Raw genomic sequence first — 24,193 nt, 5'->3', positions numbered from 1 at the left:
AGCTCTCATGTAAATTTATTTTTCTAAAGAGGCAGATCAAACAATAACCAGAAATCTGCAAGTTCCATGAGATGCTGCCATTAAAGTGAGAAAAGGTATAATATATCTTAAGGAAAAGTACTCCTCTGGTGATTTGCCACTTGAAAATACTTGAATTTCTGATCCTAAAACAATACACCAAAGATACTAGAACCAGTAGGAACAGTTTTAATGGTATCTCATTTTTTTCTTTTCCAATGTCAAGCAGTAAAGAATGAAGGATACAACAGTGATTATCAGTGGACAAAAACTGAGGAACATGGAATACTGGTAATGTTTGAGACAAAGCCATACCAAAACACCTAATACCCAGGGGGAAAAAAATAACCTCTGCTACAAACTAAACCATTTGTCTTACTTCTCCATGCATTCCCTTCCCCCTCCCTAGAGTGTTTACTACTCCCCCTCAATTTTTATGATAAAAACATGAAAGATATTCCTCATACAAAGGGTGGTTTACAATTATACTGGAGAGCCACAGACATTTCAAAGAACACTTAAATCTTAAGAGGCCAGAAATACAGTCTCACGACATTCACTATTACAAGTGTTTATGACCTTCAATCTTTAGTGAATTCCTCTGGTTCTGAAAGGTGTAGTGCAACACCAGCTTATATGCACGTTTTTGTTGGCTATTTGACTTCAAAAGCAAAAGGCAGATTTGGGTCAGATGCTAATTTATTATTTCCTTTATTTAAAACTTCATAAAAAGTAGTCATCGAAACAGTTCAGGAGAGAAACTCCATCAAAGGAAACTCTATTTTGGAATCTAGATCTCTGATAAACATTTAAGTTGCATATGGCGAAGCAGATGATACCTCCATACTGAAGTAGTTCAGAACTAGCTGCTCATCTTACCCATCAGAGGCACTTTTTCCAGTTTCAGATTTGCATTAAACCTTGAGATCAGAATCTTCTTGGGTTTAAATCTGTATTATACCATGGATTCTACACTATTTTTTTTGGTAGCAATTACTAAATTTGCTGCCAAACATCTGCAAAGTAAGTGCTCATTAACATAATCCAGGTAAGAATCGACTCTACAAAAACATGTGTAGTCACCACTGGAGCCCAACTATCTCAGGCAAAGAGAATAGCTGAGTATAATCCTTAGAAAAAATGCAGACATTGCTACAGTACCCAAATGATAGTGACAGATGATAGAGAAAGAAAAATGAAGAGAAAATTTTAAAAATTAAGCCACTTATTTGGGGCTCTAAAATATGACTTTGTTTTTAAAAATTTAATCAGGTCAAGAATACTGGTAGACATATGTATTTCCTAGAAATTTTAATCCACATAGCTGTAGATACTTCTGTCTAGGAGACCAGCAGGAATTGTTCTCTGTTGAGCATGGTTTATGTATGTCATCCATTAGCAACCTAAGCTTTTGAAGTTATGAACAACATTTCTGTACAGTCTTAAAAGACCTAATAGTACTTTTTGATGCCAAAGAACTATTTAATATTTTATAAGGAACATAATACAAATTAAAATAAGTAACACCTTTCATGTCTTGAATCACTAAAAGCTACAGGGATTCACATGGTATTTTTCAAAGTAATAGAGCACAAGACTGATGCTCACAGCTCCATTAGAAACATTTATATGCAAAACACTGTTTTTTCCAATCATGAATTTCTTTTGAGATTCATTATTGCCCTATAGTACATTTGTCTGAAAAGAGACTCTAGGGAGATGACACTTTCCTTGGTTAGTATTGTTGTCACTGCCAGAATGCATAAAAGGCAGACCGCTTTTTCTCCAGCTTTCAGCCTGAGCCAATCAAATGCAGACATTCTTGGCCTCTTCTAATCTTGAATTCTGGATTTTGAAGTTTACAGAATAATTGTAGCTTTCGAGCATGGAATAATTTTGTCACATAGCCCATTCTAGCTCACAAAAATGCTACTGGTGTCCTAAATCCCATCAATAAAAAAAATCCCAACTTGTTCTTTGCATTGTAGACATGTCAGCCTGATTAAAAATGATTGCATATTGTCAGCATTAATGCACATTTCATTATGAAGAAATGATCCCTGAAGGCACCTTATGCTCACCTTCCTATCAAAAAAAATAATTCATACCTGGAAATGTTTTTTCTTCTCTCTTGAGCTGGTATTATAGGCCCCTGCCTGGATTCCTGGGCCCTGCTGTGTTAAACACTTATACAAAAAGACAATCTCTGTACTGAAGAGCTTACAGATTCTTTCATTTTATTTTTAGACAACACCACAGAGTGACTGGAAAGTACAAGTAACAAGATGATTTTGAACATCATGATAAGCACTGTTTAATCACTGTAAAGGCTTTATAGGTATCACAGCAAATGAGAGTTTCAAAAGGATGGACTTGAAAGGAAAGGAGGTGACCTCAAGGGATATTCAGAGGCAGCTTCTTCTAAACACAAGGGAAGGTGAAACAAAAGAGGCTTGTTAGAAAGCTTGATACATAAACAACCAGGACACTTTGACTGCTCATTTGTAGTTCAGAATAAAAACAAACAGCAAGTGAGGGAACAGATAAGGCAGAGCAGACAGTAAGTAAGCAGATTGGAAGTAAATGGGAAGTTCTTGTCACAAGTATGCTAAAGAGGCATGGTAGGGAATCCACGCAGGGTGGCTAACTCAAGAACCATGCAAATTACCTTAGCAGAAGAGTTCTACATTGATGTTAACCACACAAAACTGAATTCAAGGTTCATGAAGGGGGGGGGGGGGCGGGGGGGGGCGGGGGGGGGGCGGGGGGGGGGGCAGGGAGGGTATTCAGAGTGAGGGAGAAGTCTGTGATTTGGTAAGCTGGTTTTGGGGGTCTGTTTCTGGTTTTGCTCCCGTTCATTGCAAGGTACTGTGGCAAGTTATTAATGACAGCAGCATTTAACATCACCCTGGAGTTCAATGCTTAAGAAAAAACAAGGACCTACTTCATTAACAGGGGCACCTCAAGCTACACCTACACTATCGTTTCACCGCTGGCTTCTCAGTTGTTATAATAAGCCCCATGAGTTGAAAAGCCACCTAGAGAATAAAGGTCTATAAAGGTCAAGACAACCCAAGTACCAGAAAGATACTTCATCATATACTGGGACAGAAGAAAAGCCAGAGTTGAGCAGGCAGTGTAATCTAGCCCAAGCCTGAAAATAATACAGAGGCCTGAGCTGATACCAGTTCAGCTAATGCAGCCATATGGTGTAGCTCAGTCCTGTGTGGACACAACGGGACACAAAGAAACTAAGTTTCATTAACACAGCACTGAGGGTAAGCTAACAAACTACCTCTCTGCAAGCCCTACTACCTTCCCAACAGTCTACCACGTTCACTGCAAGCTCAGCGATTCTGTACTGCACTCCATTGCTCTATGTTACGCACCAACAACCAACGATGTTCAACAGTAACTGCAGCCATCTGTTTCCCTTTTCCAGGCCCCCACTGAAAACATTTCTGACATCAGCACTGTCTCCATAGCACCTAGAATACTTAAGTGAATTTTTCCGGTTTTCAAGCAAACCAGAGCTGAAAACTGGAGAGATTTAAATGCAAGATGACATCTAATAATGTAATAAACTACTCCAAATGGCAAGGAGTAACTGAACTATGTGCAAGTTCACTTTTTGTATGTTCACAGAATTTCTGACTCAGCCACTGTGAACCTGTGTAGCCACCAGAAAGGACTGTTCTTCACATCTTCCTTCCTGCTATACGCATTTTCACCATATCCTTTGCACTGACACTAGCACCTCAAGCAGCCCTGCACAGTCAACTAAACCAAGGAACTGATGCCACTAAAAACTGCGTAGCAGCACTAATTTGCATCATCCTAAAATCGAGCATGATCTGCAACCCCAAAGTACTATATTGTATCAGAGCATGTCACACTGCAGCTGAGAAATCTGAAATCTTTATGTGACTATTTGTAGATAAAAAAGGGCAAGAAGAGTATCTAAATGAGATTTGCTATTACTTGCTATTCTGCCAGTTGGCAGTCTTTCTATTCATATGCCACTGGGTCCCTTCCTCCGTCAGAAATACCTCAAGTGTGACATACACCTCCTCTGAAAAGAATGTGCAGCTTTTGCCTCTGCTTCTGCCACTTTTCTTAGACTTCACTCTTTACTGTACCAAAATAAAGTTATTTCCTTGCTGCTCAGGTTTATTTCATTTTCTCTGGCCTCTGTGGGTCTGTTTTTTCTTCAGAAATACTTATATTTTGGAAGTGGTATTGAATCATTTGATATTACACATGTAATTTATATGGACTCTGCCCCCTATTGATAGTTACTATCCCTCTGCTTCCTCCAATTCATTTAGTTCACTGTGGCACATTCAGAACAGCCTCAACAAAACGATCCTACAGCAGGCAGGAACTTCTCTAAAAATCTATCCTGTAGGATGCTGTAACAGTCTCAAAAAATTCTACTCACACAAGAGAAAGGACTTTTTGGAAAGGCATACAAAGTTAGTTTCTAATACCTTAAACCACAGAAGACAGCTACATTGATTTTATACCAGTGCTAGTAAATATTTGTGTTTTCTAGAGCACAAATAAATCATCTGACACTAAACATTTTAAAAACTGAAAGCACATTAAACACTAAAGCAGAAAATATGCTTCCATGTTATTTTTTTGAAGTGTATCTTAGACATTATTCTCACAAACTAAAGAAACATCATGATAACAAACTGCTTGACCTTGTTACAGTAGAAGTGCTATGCAGTACATAGAACTATAGAAACTGTAGATCTGCATCTGAGAAAAATTCCAGTCTGTAGCCTTGATGAACAGATAATGGCACAGTAGTAATGTTTAACACTAACACTTCTTCCGCACTCTTTCAAAGCAGCCACTTAGGAAAAATGGCCTTGTTATTAGTGTAGTAGATTATTTTTTTCTTTTTGCCTCATTTTAAATTCTTGCCACACTGCTCTGGGTATGTACCCTTTATTACTAGGACACTTCTTACCTGCATGCCTGTAATTGGAGAGTAATGATGCCATAATGGGCTCACAATGTCAGTGAGGTGGCAGCTGAAACAGATTCACTATATTAGCCTCACCAAATTAAATCTTCATTTGCAGAAGGACATTCAAGGGATACAGATGTAAAACAGAGCTAAGTTACACCCCCAAAAGTGTGACAAAGAAAGCTCAATCTCGTAAGTACATCAAATACTTTGTCCAAAATGAGGCTTGTGACTGCTGTGAGATTTCTCTGAACTTCTGTGATAATTTTTTTACAAATTTGTAATATGTTCAGTCTTTGTGATGAAAGAGGAAAGATGTATAAAACATTCCCTTTCTCAAGGCTTATGTATTCACCACTGTGACAACCGTGTACATACCACAAAAGACAAGAGAGAAAATGCAGTGACCCAATGACGTGTCTGGGAAAATAGTTTTCACTGATCTACAGAGCATGTACAGGCTATGTGTTGCAATTTTAGTGTTCAAGTTCTACGCTAAAAAAAAAAAACCAAACCCAAACAAACCACATCACAAGATGAAACATTAGCAACTGCTACATGAAATTGATCACAATAATTTTAGAATCTACATGTCACTGACTTCAGAGCACATATTACATGTGTTTATCAGCGTGCACATAAGCAACACTAGAAGAATAACTGAAACTCTGAACCTTGTGTCCACGCTAACAATGAACACAACAATATTTCTCAAAGTCCAATCAAAATCTTAAATATTAAGCTTGCTTGCACGTGACACCAACAAAACAGAACAACATCATATCATCACAGGTAAGTTGCAAGTAAGGTACTGTCTCCATTCAGCCACAGAGACAGGCTCTGAAGCAAAATGGAAGGACCTGGACCTCGTTGAGTTGTAACAGTGCTTATGGGCAGTCCTCTCTGTGTCAGTTTTCTCAAGCTGTACAAACAACACACTATTCTAACTACATTTTTTGAAAGCCTAGAATTTGCTACAGCTAACACTGGCAGGCTTGAAATAGCATGTCTTAAATCTCCAGTCTAATTTTATGAAAGCGGCTGTAAAGCAGTTAACAATTCATCTCTTTTCCCTTATCACATTTATTTGAATGTTTCTGAATCTTACAGCTCTGAGTTACTGATTTATAATTAGCCGTTTTATTTTTATTTGTTTATCTGAGTGTCACTCAGCTATTCTGCAAGAGCAACAGCAGCATATAGACAGGTATCCCATGTTCCTACCTAAGAATTACAGTATTATAGTCTGCTTAATCTGGATTATTTAAAGTCCATATTTAAACTGTGCAAACACAGCACAAAAGTAGTACAATACATGCAAAAATAGAGCTCTGTTTTGATTTGTTTTATCTTGTCTTTTCTTTTTCCCTCAAAAGTCCACAGAAAATTACTGGCTTGTTTTCTTCAGTTGCAACAATTAATAATTCATTTTCCAGAGTTTATGCTGGCATTAAGTGACAGAGATAATGTATAAATTTTGTCCAAGAGCATGCTAAATAACATGGCTGTTTTATAATAATTTTCTCCTGCATTTAAAACAGAGGATTTACTTTTCCCATGACAAATAATTTTCTATCAAATAAAGTTGATAAATATTTTTTTCCTGCTTCTATGAAAGCAGGACTAGAAAATTTTACAAGGAATCTCACACTACATTCCCACTTGGCAAAATGGGCACATCATGCACAGCTTCTATTCACTAATAAGGCATTGCAAAGTTTGTGGGACTGTAAACTAAGTAAGAAAAAAAATGTACGTAAGCTTAAGGAAACTGTCTTTCTGTGGCTTGACTTGGCACAGACATTACTTCTGGAAGTGTGAACTTTGCAAATTCATAATTATAATTTGTGCCCTGATAATAAAAGTTAAATACTAAATCCTTACACAGAATTCATATAACTACAGTAAGCACTTCTCATAAATGCAAACTAATCTCCAACCATGCAAAATGTATTTAACTATTCAATATCTAATCAGACATAGTGATGTTTAAGGGACCAAAGACAAGGCCAAAACACTGCACAAATGGACAAATAGACTAATTTCAAGTTACACAAATTATTCAAAAAGAACTAAAAATCTTCTACAGTACCTGAATCTGGAATAATAAGTTGCATAACTAGCCAGAAAGACCACAAGAATCAATATTACTATCTTGTAATAGCTCTGCCATTAAAAAAGATGGCTGATTGAAGGAAGTTTATTCCAACACAAAACATTCATTTTATTTGTACTGCAACTATTTTAATACAGGACTCAACACTGTTAAATCAAACTTAGTAGGAATAGCATCACTGATTACATGAAAGGGAATCAAAGTGTTTATCCCAACCTCTAAGCCGGAAGGCTGCACAACTCTAGAAGGTGTGGTGGTATCTCAATATTATCACAATATTATTAATGGTTACTTAAGTAAACTTTAATGAAAGCATTTTACTCCTGTACTTTCCCAAACACATATGACGTTTTGCACTCTTATAACTAGCAGCCTCCCTGTCACAAAAGCTTGTACTTTAAATGAACACACCACCAGAACAGAGACAGCAAAACAAGTTACCTTCACTGTCAACTTTGGTCTCAACCCAGAAAATCACTTGCCTGCACATACCAGACACATACCCTGTCTTACTCTGTACTGGTTGGCAGCTTTGGGGTACTGAACTGAGTGGGGGCTGTTGTATAGCTACTTTTTTTTTTTTTTTTCCCCATGTGTTATTACTGCCCTCACGGCATTCTAAGAATGTCATGCTTAGCTATAGAGACCAGATTTTCAACACATCAGTTCAGTTAGGCACAAAACCAAAATGGACAAATCTTCACAAGAGCTCAGAACAGTCAGTGCTAATCGTTTTTGAAAATCTGTCCCCAATTATAGATGCCAAGTACTTGAAAACCTGGCTCCAAGCTCTTAAAAATCTGTTTTCATGTGCTCAAACCCAACACTGCTTGGAACTCCTGACACTATGTATTTCCATGAGGGGAGGAGCAAAGCAAGAGGCAACCTACAACAAACTGAATAATAAGTAAGAAAGCTTACTACTACTACAGGTACTGGCACTGTCCACAGGCCAATTTTGGCTTAGCCCCTGTTTTATTTATATATTAGTCTTTCTGACCTAGAACTGAGCACCTCTTCCTTTTGCCAGTTCCTCACTAGTGTCAGCTTATGGTGTTGCCAGTAAGAGTAGATTAGAGCCAGAACAATGCACTGGCCTGAAAGAAAATGCAGCAATCCCTCAAAACTTTATTTTCCTGTAAACAAATCAGGTTGAATCTATGTAAATGAATTGAGTTTACACAACGTGGCCAAAAAAGACAAGAATAGAATATTCATCCAACTGAAAATTTATACAATTGCAAAACAGAACATAGCCATTTGTTATTTAAGTGGACTATGATGGTATGTATCACTTAGCTTTACCACATGCTCCAGGAATCACTTCCTAAAAGAAACTGCTGTGCAAAATGAGATTGAATTATACATTTTGAAGCTTTCACAACAACTTTGAATTTTAATATAAAATATGGAATATCAAGGCCAAAATTCTGCCTTCAGCACAATTCTTTGTCCCGAAAACATGAATAAAAGTTGTTTTGTTATTGGAGTTTCTTTAAGGATATCTGAATTTAGCAGTACAGTAGTTGCTTAAACTTTGATGTTCAAATGTAAAACTGAAATGACAGCTTTGGCCAGTTCATAAAGTTACTACACTATAAAGTCAGATTCCATTAATTCCCTGAACAGCCACACAGAAAAAGTAGAATCATCGGACTTTTTTGCATGCTGTGATCAGAACTGTAAGGAGAAGTCTCCAAGCATCTTTTAAGGAACTCTTGCCTTTAAAAGATGTGCATGACATCTAATGTAGAAGTGTTTGGCTTTTTACTACTACCACCTGCTCTAATAATTTAAACGTTATTTTCCTAACACAAACTCTCTTTACCCCAGTTAAAAATATAGACTTTTTAAAGAGCCAATGTTAATTCTAGCTTATCTAAACATAGATGATTCTTATGAGACAACAAAAACATCAGGGACTTAATGTAAAAACCTTCTAATACCCTAGCGTATAATTACATTATTCATTAGCAAGTAACTTCAAGTGGGTGTAATTTAATGTTTCCTTCCTGCCCCTTGAGCAAACATAACACAGAATAGTTAATCAATTTGATCCTCAGTTCCTAATATCCACTGTCTCAATAAAATCTAATACAGACTCAGAGAAAAGCTCCACCACAGCCTACCCTCAAGATCAAGAGCATTTATCCAACTTACAGGTTCACCCACTGAAGAGGAAGAGGACCACAGACAGACTCTACTTCTTTCATTTTTCAGTAAATTCAGCAGAAAGAAATTCCCCTCTAAGATTTATTTATCATCAGTTGTTCCTTTTGATTAACTCTGTGTTTTGTGGGATGGGCTGGTCACTCATGAGATGCACTACAAGCAGGCACATCGATTCTCACCTCAGACCTCCCCTTTCAACAAAAACAGCAACCAGGTTGCTTTGATCTCAGCCTGGTACAGTCTGGGTAAGGATCCTCACATGAGAAAAACCCAAAGCCTCAGTGTCTTACACAATCTTCCTATTAAAGCAGTGCTTATTTAGTAACAAATTATTTAATAAAGCATTTAATGATTTAATAAAGCTATTTCCATTTAAACATCTTTCCTCCATGCTGCCTAGCAGGGTTAATTTCCCAAGGACAATAATGGAGAAACATAATTAAGAGAGCTTTACACACAGAAATTGACACTCCGAGGAGCAGGGTAATGGAGGAAGCCTGACAATAGCAGGCCTTCCCACTCCCTGACTCTCTTCACATCCCGGGTCTCCTCAGCCTCTCTCTCAGCTGCCGCTATTTTCTGTGCTCCTCCACACTTTTTTCTCCCCTCTCCTCTCTTTTTTTTTTTTTTTCTTCCCCTTCTTCTGCAAGGCTAGGGTGATAAGGCCAAGGGAGAGATGAACGAAGGAAGCCAGTTTTGGTTACCGCCTACGGGCTTACCTCCCCTGAGGCGGCTGCACGTTCAAACTGAACCGGTCCTCGCCTGCCCTGAGGACGCTGCAATGGTGGCCTCGCTCCCCAACAGGCGCGACAGCGGAGAGCCCGCCTTCCCGCCAGCCCCGCTCTGATTGGCCGCTCGGCAGCAGAGGCGGAGACACGCCGAGAAAGCACCAACCAGAGGCGAGGGCAGCGCTGTGTGACAGCTGTAAGGCTGAGGAGGGTGTGAAGTGATGGTGGTTAACGCTGTGAGGCGGCGTGGTGAAAGAAAGACTTCGTTCTTCTTGGGAGCCAAATGCCTAACTTTGGTGAAGAGTGAAACATCAGCTGGTGTTCTCCAGATGAAGCATAATCTGTATGTTATTCTTCTCAATGTTGTATTTGTTTGGAGGTATCTAATGGTAGCTTCAGAAGTAAAGTGTCAGTGCCCTCTTGAGGAATAGCCTTGCTTTACCTTAGCTATATCTTTACAATACTATCAAACTTCTAACATCGCAGGCTGTTTTTAAACCAGGAAGGAGATGCCTTAACCGATTATGATTAAAGGACTCTGCCATCTTCATTGATACCAAACAGCCTGGCTGCCTTGCTGACTATTAGCCCACTTCTACCAGTTCCTAAACTGGGAGGTGACTAAGGTATGGAATCAGATTACTGAGTGTAAGCCTGGCAGAAGTTGACTGCATTAAGTGAGGGCTGCATGGGAGAGATAGTAATCCTCTCTGGGATGTAGAAGAGCTGCTGATGTTACCTGTTTGGCGTTTTAACATTTTTTGTCACTGAGTCCCTCCTGGCATCCTTTCTATGGCTACCTGAAAGGAGGCTGTAGCAAGGTGGCTGTTGATCTCCTCTCCCAAGTAATAAGCAATAGGACAAGAGGAAATGGCCTCAAGTTATGCAAGGGGAGATTTAAATTGGATATTAGGAAAAATTCCCTCACCAAAAGGGTTGTCAAGCACTGGAACATGCTGCCCAGGGAGGTGGCTGAGTCACCATCCCTCAAGGTATTTAAAAGATGTGTAGATGTAGCGCTTAGGGACATGGCTTCATGGTGGACTTGGCAGTGCTGGGTTAACAGTTGGACCTGATGATACCAAAGGTCTTTTCCAGCCTAAATGATTCTGTGATTTCCATGTAGCAGCAATGGCTTTCCTTCCCTCTCACTTGCTTCGTGTTGCTGTGACCTAGCAGAACTAGAATGCAACAAAAAGCTAGGAAAAGGAAACTTGTGATGGCCTGAAGAAGAAGAAGGGAAATACCATGAAAGTATGTTTTAATTTCTGATACATCTATAGATAGATAGTGGGGTGTGGGGTTTGTGGTGAGGTTGAGCTCTATCAGCTCTCTGTGAGCCTGTTTCCACTTAATGCAAGAAACTTCCAATTGATATACAAGTTCTCTATAGTTTTCGGAGAGAATGGTTTCAGCTAAGACTTGTACTACCTGCCTCTTTAAAGTAGCTTGATTAGTAGTAGACTTAGGTAGTCTTGCTGATGATGACTCTTAAACTGCTTTTTTTGCCTCTGAGCTGTAAGCATGTTAATTAGTTTTTGTCAGTTACACTGACTTATTTTTGTCATTCTGATGATGATTTTTATACTCATTATAACATTAGTGGTTTGTCTAAATCTATTTTATGTACTCAAAAGCCTGGGATAGGTACTTCATAATTATGTTGGCTTTTTGCATTAACATGTGATCTATAATGTTTTGGAGCCATCCCATACTGTTTATTTCATTAGGTTGCCTGGCCTGTGTATTAAAAATCTTTCTGCGTCTTGGAAAGTAATCTAATTTTCCAAATACCAGAAAGATAATCTTATTCTGTAAGAAATTTGACAGGATTTTTAATATTCTACTTGTCCATGCCATAGCCATTTTTCCTCTGCAGTAGTGGTAAACATCTCAGCACAGCTTAAAAAGAATTTCGGAAGAGCTGTCTTCAACAATGAACTTTTTATCTTGAACTGTCCAGCTTAAACACTCTTTAATATTATACAGTACAAGTACACGTTTCATGAAAACAGCATGTACTGAAGTATATAACCCTATAGTAATGCAACTGTAAATACATAAACAACATCGCAGACTCAAAAGAAGGATGCAGTTTTCTTATTGTTGTCAATGAATGGCAGCAGTAATGGGCTGGAAAAGTAGTAAGAAAAAGTAAATTGGCCAATCAGTAGTCAATGTAGAAACTTTTTTTTAGGTGCCCATTTAGGGTGTTATTACGTATCTCCATTTTTGACAGAACTATTGCTTCTTATGATGGTATCAAGTGCTAATAAAATTTAAGATCAGTTTTCATGAGATCTCAGGACACCTCCCTGTGCATTCTCAATTCTTGTTCTTCCTGCAACTGCCACCCCCTGTACATTTAAGTCACTCTGTTTCCAAGAATATGGCCAGATTTTCCAGGGTATTTTATTTGTAAATATGAAGAGACACGGACTGCACTATTTGTAGGATTTGAAAGCATGATTTTTGATTACACATATTATTGATTGAAAATTCGATTACAAATATTAAGTAAGTCTCAAGATCCAGGTATTGCGGTTGACTGCTATGAACATCTGGAAGTAAATCTGTAGTTGTGAGAAGTACAAGCTTTGTGGAAACTATTTTCTTTTTAGAAGACTTTAGATTGAGGGGCAGACTTTAAATTGGCAGGGCGGGAGTCACAATTCTTAGCTTCTGACACCATTTTTCGTATTGAATACCAAAAGCTAGCTTTTTGCAAATTAATTCTAGGTGATAGATTTATCTTTTTGGTGTTTATGTCTATTGAGCATTTTCTGTACTCACTTGTGAAATCACTTCTACATCTCTGAACTGTTCCCTGCTGGTTTTTTCGGGTAATATGTGACCTTTTTATCATTCCATTGTCTCTTTGCTTCTCCACTGATGCTGAACTGTCAGGCTTGGGGTCGCTTACACATTTCCGGCAGTTCAGCACATCATCCACATTTTTATAGAAACTGTTGAAATTGCATGATTCCTCTCACTTCACTTACGTGCTTGGCAGCAGTTCCTTCATGGGTATAGCTGTTGTTTTTCCTTTTTACTGAATGTTCTAGCTCTTGCAGTGTCAGTTCCTTCACCAGCCATCTGTCTTGCTGGCTCACTCGCTATCTTAACAGCCCTCCTTCTCAGACTAGATGCAAGTCCTAGTGCATACACCATCAGCTGTTAATTTTTTATTCAGAAGCTTTTAAAACAATTGTTGCTGCACACAAATATAGGATATTTCAATCCTCCCTATTTGGTCCTTGGCACTTATGGTTGCTTTCTTCAGCCTTCTGCTTTTTCCAGGTTCTTTTGTGACTTGTCTGTCTATCACTTCATTTCTTTTCCTGAAATTTTGAGAGATTTTCTTCAATTTGACAACCTAGCTTGCCCCTGAATTCCCGCTGGATAGTGCATGTCTGAATGCAAGGGAAGTCTAATCCAGTTCTGTTCTAATCCATTATTCAAAATCTCTGAAAGAGGCATCTAAATACTAGATGTAAGTCAGGTAACAGCGCCTGAGAAATGTAAAATGGATATCTTTTATCAAGAAGTTAGAGAACAACTTCTTTGTAGTAGTATCAGGGTTGCAGATAGGATATATTGTCTTGTAGCTCAGGGGCTGGCATATTGCTAAACAATCTAGCAATGTTTTTGATGAAAAGTTCTATTTGCTTGTAAGCTTCTTGGGCCTGGATGCAGAATTGCTTTATGAAGACCCTTATTATAGTAGTGGTTTATTTTTGTACACTATACCTGCTTTATAACTGCCAATATCTGCTGTTCGTTTAGATAGTGTTTAGAGCATTACAAACTAACACTTGGTGTTAGTGCAATTTTCAGGGGTAGAAATGTATTACATAGATAGTAATACAAATAAAGATAGAAGCATACCAGATATTTTTTTTATGTGTGTTGATAATCCTTTCTCAAACCCTCTGCTCCTTACCGTGACAAATTCAAATATTTTTTATTGCTAGCACCAATTAGTCAGGCAAGCAGCTGTCCTCATGAAGAAGGTCCCAGGAGATTAAAACTCCTGGGATACTGATTTGCATGCTAGACGTTACTGTTTGTCATCTTCTAAGTGTCTTTCACACGTATTGTTTCTTAATGATAAAGAAAACTGCATGTGCTTACAGTGGTAACTAATAGTAAGCTGGATTTTATTTCCCCACTGTGCTTATGACCTCCAGGGTGAATTTAGGCCTGTTAGTTAATACCTCTAGTGAGGCACTTTCTATGCAACGAAGGTTTGTTTCCAAACTAAACCACTGCAGCTGAAACAGGTCTTTTCCCATTGTGATGGTGTTATGCTGGTGAAGATGTGTTCATCATAGATTGGTCTGTTCTGGGCTAGGAAGTTAAAAGGTGTATTACTATAATGATAATAGGATTTCTGCTAGTATAATTCTTCCAGTGGTACAGAAAAGCTTGTAGTCTCACCAGAAGTTACACAGTGTCTTTCTGGCACTGCCCAGGTCTTTTTTGTGCAGTCTTTGTGCACAGGAAATGAAAACAGTCAAGTAAGACAGCAGCGTGGAGGAGGGTGAGAGTGCAAATTAGTTTATTTCATGTCTTTCTCTCAGATAAAAAAACTTCCTGCCCCCAGGATGTGACTTCCAATAAGAAGGTGGCATAGTGCTAGTATTTGAGGCTGCAGAAGTTGTCTTCAAAACCCTGTTAACTGAGGTTCTCAAGTGTGGTCATGACAAGCCTTAAGATAGGACTGTGAGAGGTAGATGAATCTGGAAATGTCCAGAAGTCTGCAACTATGAACTGGTAACTAATAAACTTTTCCTCTCGTTATGTGAAGCTGCAGATATGCTAAAAAAATGCAAGTAGTGAAACCCAGGAAAGCTGCAGGCAGAAGTTGGTGAGCTACAGCTTGTCTTCCCTCCTTGTTACTAGGATGTACTCTGTAGCCTAGGTCAAATTAAGCATTATCTCATTAATATCAAGGAATGACATCGTTAGGTGAACACACTGCCTATGTTAATTTTCTGTGCTGGAAATACCAAGTAAACTTGCTACAGAAGAATAAAACTATTCACCAGAATGTGATTGGAAGGGTATTTTAAGAGCAGACAAAATTCACTTATGTGCTAGGCTAGAAGGAGCTAGCTACTATTTAGTCCTATTAACTAAAAGGAATCTCTCAATTAATTCCCTCTGCAAAAAGAAAAATCATTAGGCCTCACAAGATTTCAAAGTTTTGTGCTTTAAATAATCTCAGTTACCAAAGAGTATTCCTGTTAATAAATCAGTCAAAATCTGAACCAATATAGTTAAGGAAGTGTGAAGTGAATAAAAACTTAACTTTTGCATTAGGTTAATAAAATCTTTCTGTCGTGGAAAATACAGAGGCTTTAGCTTCATCATAGTTTTTACATTGTATTCTAATGAAACAGATGTACATTTTATTAAAACTACCTGAATAAGCCACACTTCCAGTTACCAAGACATGCTTGTCTGCAACATCCTGAAGTAACAGAAGCATCACTGTGTAGAGCTTATTAATCTTTTTTATACTTTCTAAAACAAGGCAGGCTATTCCACTCACTTATAATGGGTTCAATAAGAAGTTAGATTAAATAATTTTCCATATTCTGTAAAAATGAATTATATGATATAACTTGTGGTGCAGACATAAAGACTCTGCATAGGTAAGTTTTGAATGAAAAAATCTGGAGCTGGGCCCTGCAGCATTGTTGGAAGTAGCTCTTCAGAAGGCAGATTATGAAATTAGATCTGTAATCTCTGCTTGACATAGAGTTAATATGCAGCCTTTCCAGGGCCAAAGCTGTTTACTGGTTCTTCCATCTGTCAGGATTTTCCTAGCTTCTATGGGAAAGAAATGCATACATTTGAAAATGAGGAAAGCTTTCTTTGTGGACATGTTACGGAACACTTTCTAAGAACTGTAGGTAGCTACTGGCAGACCACCAGGTGAAGGAGCGAATGGATCTAATGGAAGTAGTTATTAACAATAACTAAACAAACAAAAAATCCTTTTTCCCCCTCTGTGGTGTGACACTTGAAACTTACTTGTGTGAGAGAAAATAGAGGGGAAAATAATAACCAAAAGCATTAGGACCTAAGGAGAATTATTAACTTGAATGGAAACCTATGGGGTGTTTTTTTAGTTTGTTTCTTTTAGGACTGAGCTTAGCTTTTTCTTTCTGAGAAAGTTTAGTGTGAAAAGCCTGCAAGATTAATGAAGGACCTTACCATTGTGAAATAATGAAATCAAGCATCATATCAGCTGGCAGAGATGAACTCTTCATGTTTGTGGTAACTTGGTGGTGCAAACTGTCTTGCAAAGTCAAAACAGTGAGCACATGAAGGAATATTTATTTTGTGCTGACCTAGTGATCTGGTAAGTAGTGTTCTGCACCTGTAGATTGACTCTTGTGTTCCATAGCCTTTTCTTGCAGGACTGAAATGAAGACTAATGTAATTAGATGTGTGGCAGCCTGTGGGCTGTGTGTCAGGGAAACTTCAGTACAGGTTTCTATGTTCAATAAAGATTCAGCTGTGCCTGTACCATTTCACCTTATGTACCTTGGCTGCATTACTGTTTTGCTTTGGAAAAGCTGGAGGTTCTGAGAAGTGATCAGAAGGCTGGTTTTTAAAAAGTTGCAATTATCTATTTCTGTCACTCATGTTATTTGAAAATTAATAGTTTAACAAGGAAGCTGAAATGAAAAATTAAGGGCTTTCTCTCAGTGAATAAAAATCGTTTTATACCCAAGATATGCCCATCCATTTACAGCAGTATACAATTGGAATTAGGTCTGCCGGTCTGTGGTAGGTAGCCAACTACTTGTGCTTCATTTTCATTGTACATTGTTCTTTCAAAGGAATGTTTATCGTATAGCTGATACCCTGGCAGCAACTAGAGTAATCTACATAATTGCACCTTATCAGGACAGGCTTTTTTCAGTAATTTTTCCACCTTTGGTGTGGGAGTAAGAAAAGTTTCCCCAGGACTGGAAACAATGAAGTGCTGTTTTTAGATAATACAGTCATCTTTACTTTTGCATTGCCTTGCCATGTTTGAAGGGTACATGCAGCTTAAAGTTAAAGCTCTAAAGAACATTATGTTTCATCATGAAAATGTGATGGTATATGCATCCTGTATGACTAGAGAAAAGAATCCTCGTCTCCAGTGTGTGTCAGCAAAATATGTATATTTATGCTCAGGGCTTAATTATGGGCACTAATTGTCAGGGTTTTTTCCTCTCTTTCTTTCTCTCTCAGATTCAAAGGGATTCCAACATGGATTTTATCCTTCTTTGCTCTCACTCCTGGGGACAAGAGAACACAACCTTTTTTCTACTTTCTGAATAGATTTACAAACATGTCCCAGCCCACATGGAAATAATAAAATCAAGAAGATTCTTATCTATCTTTATTGGTCTCTGCCAGTTCTTTAGCTTGGATAAGATACTTATGACTTTGTTGTGTTTTCTAGACTCTCCCTGCTTTTCCTTCTGCTGGTAGGGTCATCAGTGGAGTTCAGCTTTGAGCTGGATGAAGCACTTCTATAGAGAAAGCTATGACACTCTGATCTCTTATCTTTATGACGGGACCAATTTCACGGAAGTTAACTGTGCTGAGGAGCCAGGAACTGATTAATTTTTTTTTCCAGTCTGTGATATTTGAAGTGTTTCAGGGCACACTTACTATTTTGATGTGTCTTCACTTATCATTAGAATTTCTCATTGATTTTGGTATCAGTGACAGACAGTTCTGACTAGCAATAGGGGAAGGGTGGAGTAGCCTGTATAGAAAACTACAGCCCCTCAACTGATAGCTGCTAATTTTTTTGAGGTAGTATTACCTCTTCCCAGGCAGGATTAAACTGCCTTTTCTCCATCCAGTAACTACTTTGTAAAGAAAGAAAACAAGCCGTACAACTTCCTGTGGTGAGTGATCTTTCTGCTAGCCTCTTTGCAGTTACCCTAAAGGAGTCTACGGGTTTTTACCCCTTTTTCCAACATGGCTTTGACAATGTTTGGGTAAGCAAAGGGAGTAAAGTTACTATTTAACTCCTCTTTTGGCAGAGAGATTAAAGCAAGACATTCTGCTTAAAAGTGAATAGCTTCTACTGTACTTGAAGCACAGCATAGGTGGAAAAGAACCAAAAAAACCCCAAACATTTGAAGCAAAACTGTTAATCAAATGTTAACTTGTTAAGAAATAGTCAAGAGGGACAGATGGAATCCTGTGATTCTCTCTCTTCTCCTTGAGTCAGTTTCTAAAATACATTAAAAACTTGTGTACTTTTGAGTGGCAGATATGGCTTGTCACTTTGGAGGTTATTTTTGCTATTGTTAATACTGAAATAGATTATGCTTGAGTTGCAATAGTTGACAGAAATCTTAAGTAGCACAGAGAAAATACTTGTCTTCCATTTATTATCTCAGCTTTCAGATTTAAGGAGCTGTATGTAGTTAAACTTTGAAATTATGTAACAGTAACAGAATCCTGTTCAAGTTGGTGCCTTTTAGCAGGCAAGGGAGTGGGGAGGGTGTGATTATACAGTAAACACATTAAACTTTTTCCTTAAGTGTATTCTTTAAGGCAGCATTCAGCTACTCAGAACAGTGCCTAGCACATGCTCTCTGCAGTTTGCACTGAACTCACAGTGCATCTTTTGGTATTTTTCCCATGAAACAGTGATATAAGTCTGAGCCTTGGTGTACTTCATATTTAAATCAGAACTTCTCGGCTTATGTTGTCTAATTGTAACCCATTTTCTGGTAACATATTTCTGGAGTAAACATCCTCTTGATTATATGAAGAACATGCACTCTGAATGATCTCAGAACTGAATAGTTGTTAAATCTTGTTCTGGTTCTGTAATTGAGCTGTGTCATAGGTCACATGCTAATTTCCAAAGTGCAAGTTTAAACATATGCTGTGGGAATGTTAACAAAGGGCACCTTTAAGATTTTTTTTTTCCCCATATTTTTAGGATGCCAATTTAATGTTTATTCACTCTGTATTTGCAATGCTGAAATTTTAATGCACATTCAAAGTAAAGATACCAAATTATGTCACCAGAGCTGCTCCCCACCTGCAAATGTAAGCAAGAATAATCCCTATCTGCAGGTGTAAAGCTAAATGGACAGACAGGCTATCTTGTACATAGATGTATAAGTTTGTACATCTATGCTTGTACATAGATGACTCTTCTTTTATAATGCCTGAGGCATCTTGGGTCCAAATCTAAAGAAGACTGTATAACCATCTTAAACTGAAGCTAATGGAAATTCTGGCTGTTTCAGAAATTTTAAAGAATTTGGTCCTGTGTGTTTCATATGGAATAGCTAAGATGGCTGTATTTGCAAGTGTTATGAAGTTGCATTTTTTTGAGGACAAGTAGCAGGAGGTTTAAGTAAAAAAAGGAACCCACTAACTTTTTAATAGCAGCCTCAGACAAGTCTCAAAAAAAAAAGCAAAAAAGAAACCTGAAGAATGACAGAGTAAGTTATTTTGTGCAGTTCTTGCAAACAGGTGCTAGTCCAGGCACATCATCTATGCAATCTGTAGAATAGCAGGTGAGTGAAGAAGACAAAGTAGCATTTAACCTGAAGCCTAGTAGGCCAGCAGCCAGAGGGAATAATCATCACAGAGGCAGAACAGCAGGCATGCTGCCCAGGCATCCACTCCCATTGAGGAGACTGGGGTCAGCTCACACACTGAGTGCTTTCTCTCTGTTCTTTAAATATACTTGTTAAACCTCAGATTTGTAGTACAGGATTCAAGACTGAGAGATTTCACAGCTTCTCTCACCTTCACTGAGATTTCCTATAATCATGAAGTTGCTTGCTTCTGCTTTGACTTAAGAGGATGTTTGCCGATCACTTCATTAAGGTATGGCAGCATTCTGCCTGCTTTTAGAGTAAAATCTGAGTGACCCTGACAGCATAGCCATCAAAGGGTAGTATTTGCATGATTAAGTGGGGAATCATTAAAATCTGATTACTTCCCAGTGAATAAATACAACTTTATGTGCAGAGTTTGTCCGTTATCCCACCATCTTTTTCTTACCCCCCATCCCAAACACTAGAAACAAAGTTGAGTAGAACTTAAGCAGGAAGGAAGATCTTGTATTCATTGTAATTCTGCATAGATACTGTCCCCAAGCTACATGTTTCTCAGAAACTTGTTGTTCAAGACAAAATAAAACAGAATTGAATATTTCTGCACAAAGCTTTGTCAGCATTATATTGTCAGATCAAATTACGGACTCTTCCTTTTTACAACAATGGCATAGTTCAACCATAGTCTAACGTTTTCCCAGATTTTACAGTGAGTCTGACCTGTGATACATAAAACTACAGGATTATAGCAATCATGCTTGGAGAGCAGCTACAATTTTCTTCTGTTTACTTTTCAGTATTGCAGAGAACTTGCTACAAATGCTTAAAACTTATAGTTAAATATTTGCAAGTTAGGAGCTGTACCTTCAAAAATTACTGAGACTATTACTTCCTACTTGAAGCAAGTCACTGGGATTACTCCTTTTGAGTTAGCAGGCCCTCTCTTGTAAGAGTTCAGTAACTGCTTATTGCATTGTGCATTTAAATATCTTCTGTGAAGGGTGGAATTGGGAGTATCATACTAACAATTTAAAGATATTTATGGGGATAAGTCAAGTCTAGCTATATTTAATGCCAAACATTGCTAGAATTCAAGCAGGAAATTGGAACTATACAATACATAAAATTATTTGTTTCTCTGTTTAGAGTTGTAGAAAATATTTAGGCCATCTCGGCCATAATCCGGGTAGCAGAACACCATATTAAAAGATCTTTTTAGTAATGCAGGGTACCCCGGTTCTCTTTCATAAAGGTATGTGTCTTGCCAATCTCCCTCATACAGACAACAGTAAAAAAGCACTAGTCTCTGCTCTTCAACAGCACTTGTTGATTTTTAACTGTAGCATTTTTGTACAGATTGTGCTTATAAGGATTTTTTTAATCTTTAAAAAAAACGCTTACTATGTTGCTGCATATTGTGACCATAACTGTGGCTCTAATGTTGAAAATATTTCCAGGTCAGTTTTTTGTGCAAGTCTTTTTGAAAAACGGGCTTTTACTTAAGTGTAATGGAAACATTTCCATGACTTCAGCAGTCTACTATAGAAGTTAAAATAAACATTTCCACAAAGAGATTGCAACTTGAGATTTACTGTACTGTGCTGAATGCATAACTGGACAGGGAAAGTTGCAATGGATCCTAAATCAGAAAAATATTGATTGTTTATTGCCCGAGCTGACATATAAGTAATTAGCATAAATGTTCCATTTGCAATAGCCTTTAGCATAAACAATGTCAGGGTAACAGAAGTGTCCTTTTTAAGATATTTTGGGAAGACCAGATCAGATTATTAAAAGCATTCTGCACTAGCTTTATTAGCACAAAGCAGCTTTGTCTTTGTCCTCACTGACCAGGTAAAAATACAAATGTGGCAGCAAGCACAAGAGTCTCAGTTTATGAATTATGGCAATGTAGGGGTGTGGTCAGAGCATGCTGCTTAGCCCTTCTGATATTTTAGGGGCTTCTCAAGAGCTGTTGCAGGCAGCAGCAACTGAAAATACACAACTGAAATGTCTACAGTGCCCTTCTGGTATTAAGCCTCTTTCATTCCTACGCAAAAATGAGAACCTATTTTAAGATTTAACAGTGTCCTTTTAAATTAGAAGCAAACTGCCACAGTGAGATATTGAGACTGGGTTAAGCAGTGTATGCTGTGGTTACCATCACTAAACAGAGCTAGATCTGTTAAGATCAAAATGGTTGACTTGTCATTCTATAGTAACTGTTCCCCATGGAAAAAATTCAATAGTATAGCTTAAATCACACATAGCCGATCATGTGCTCTGAGGCTTCTATGGTGCTGAGACTAAAAGGCAGAGGTAGGGAGGAGCTATGTCAGGAAATCTTTTAATTCTATTGGCCTGGGGTGGGGTGGGGGGGTGGGGGGAGGGCGTGGAGCTTACCTTGCATGCAGTCATATGCACACATTTATTTTTAATTTTACAGTTATGTGCTATTATAATTGTTAACTCAATTCCTAAAAGGCTGCTTTTAAGGGCCTGATGTTATGCCTCTGCATGTCCAAGGTGCCCACTGGATGGGGAGTTTTTGGATGTGCAGTGACTGTGAGATGGTACTCAATCTGTTCACCTTCCTTTATTACAGTAAAGCACAAAAACTGTTGAAGTGCAGCCTATATGAAACAAATTAAGTGCATGCTATCCTGGAAATGAATTATGTACTTGAACCTTATAATCAGTAGTAAAAAAAAAAAAAAAAAACAAGTCAATGAAATATGAGAACAACTATGTTTCTATCCAGGCTGGAGAATCTTTAATAACATGGGAACTGCTGTGAGTCACGACAACTTAGTTTTAAACACCTGCCTTTCTGATCCCAGCAATTGCCTTTCTGGCTCTTTTTGCTGGTTTAATACATGATATACTACCATGGGAAGCAGGGGATGCCTTATACACAAAGAAATTCTTTCTTGATACAGGGCAGAAGCATTAAGAGTACGCTAATTAGACTGCCTTTGATTTTCTAAAGGAAGCACTTTTAAAATCTTCATTTGGTCCTTCAGTTTCTTGTCAAAATCAGCACAGAAATGGTGCAAGTTCCTTGTTTGGCTGCATGAAGTCTCCTAGGTTAAACTTTTCTCACTATCTACACCCAAGAAAACTGCTGTTTCTGTTTTGCCAACCTCCCCCTTCCCATGCCACTCTGAAAAATTGTAAGTCATCCTGTATTACTGATTTAAATATATATATATATATATATGTACAGCTGCAGCCTACTTTATCTAGGGTAGCTAAGGAATACTCACCAATCCTTTGACAACACAAGCTACTACACACACAAGTGGTTAAGAACACTTGCTGCTTGATTATGGGTGTTTAATATGCTTGCTCAGTTCCCCGTTCATCACCCAGCCCTAAGAGGAAGCCTTAAGTATCAGGCATAGCAGCACAACGCTTGGCTGTAAATGACTTCATGTAGGATGTAACTTGCCTTAAATACAGTGGAATTTTTTCCTCTCTTTCCTGATGCCTATTCACAGAAACACTGTGCCTGCTACTCTGGCTCTAACCTTCTGCTGCTTATCCTAGCTCTTTGGTGGGGCTAGTAAGTAAGAAATTCTTGCCATGCAAAATCTGTATGAGCACTACAGCTAAGGAGAGGGTACTCAAGGAAACCATTTTGCAGTCTTGACTATAGCACTACCTTACCTGTGTGACAAACACTGCCTTTATCTTTTCTGCTGCCTAACATGATTCCAAGAGCAAATCAATATATTTAGGTGGTTTGTTTCCTGAATATAGCCAAGCAGGGATATTTGCAGTTAACCAGCCGTCCCTCTCTTCTCTTCCCTTCCCCCCCCCCCCCCCGGAAATCAAAATAACGAAACTACTTAAAAAGCATATGCACTGCACCGCTTTGTTCCCCGCGGTCCCCCTGCCCGCGCTCGCTCCCTGCCAGGCAACTCGCGTCTCCATCGGCCTCCGGCTCTCGGGCAGGCAAAAGCCCCTGGAGCCGGGCCCCGCGGGCAGCTCGGGGCAGCGGGGCGGCGGGGATGCAATGCGGATGGGCGGGGAGGGAGAGCCTTTACCTGCCGCGTTCCCGCGCGGAGCCAGGGGCGCCTGGAGCTGCTGCATCCACGCCGGGGAGCGGCGGGCGGGCGGGCGCTCAGAGTGCCTGGCGGAGGCGGCTGAGCGCCGGGGCCATGGCCGCGCCGGGAAGCGGTGGGCAGGGAGCGCCGCCGGAGCCTCCGTAAGCCGGGGGGAGACTCAGCACCTGGGCGCTGAACAGCTCCACGGAGCGCCACAGGCGGGGCCGGCGCCGCGCTCCCCGCCCCTGGGCGCGGGAGGGCAGCGCCGCCGCCCGCCTCCCGCCTCGCTGCGCGGCGCTGCGGCTGCTCCGCCCCGCCCCGCTGCCGCCGCAGGCGGAGACCCGGCAGCGCGGGCGCGGCCGAGCAGAAAGGGCGGGAATGGCCACGCTTCCCAGCCGCCCCCGCGGCGGGGGGAGGTGGCCGTGCTCCCGCGGGCGGCCGGGAGCTGTAGTCCCGTGGCTGGCGGAGCGCCGGGGCTCGGTTGGGCGGCGCCTCCCGCCGTGAGGGGGCCACTGCCCCCC

General features: G+C 39.4%; 1 protein-coding gene across 1 annotated transcript in view; it reads right to left on the bottom strand.

Annotated features, from left to right (window-relative positions):
• The window catches only part of SMPD3 (sphingomyelin phosphodiesterase 3), a 120,764-nt gene extending 96,828 nt beyond the window's left edge, over positions 1-23,936 (bottom strand). The window contains exon 1 of the mRNA XM_037409007.1: positions 23,673-23,936. The gene's annotated coding sequence lies outside the window, so the exon portion shown is untranslated. The remainder of the gene's footprint in view (positions 1-23,672) is intronic.
• Between the last annotated feature and the right edge of the window lie 257 nt (positions 23,937-24,193).

This window comes from Falco rusticolus, chromosome 15 (genome assembly GCF_015220075.1).
Source record: "Falco rusticolus isolate bFalRus1 chromosome 15, bFalRus1.pri, whole genome shotgun sequence".
Lineage (NCBI taxonomy): Eukaryota > Metazoa > Chordata > Aves > Falconiformes > Falconidae > Falco > Falco rusticolus.
Note: the sequence above shows the minus strand (reverse complement) of the source record. Positions and strands in the feature narration are given on the sequence as shown.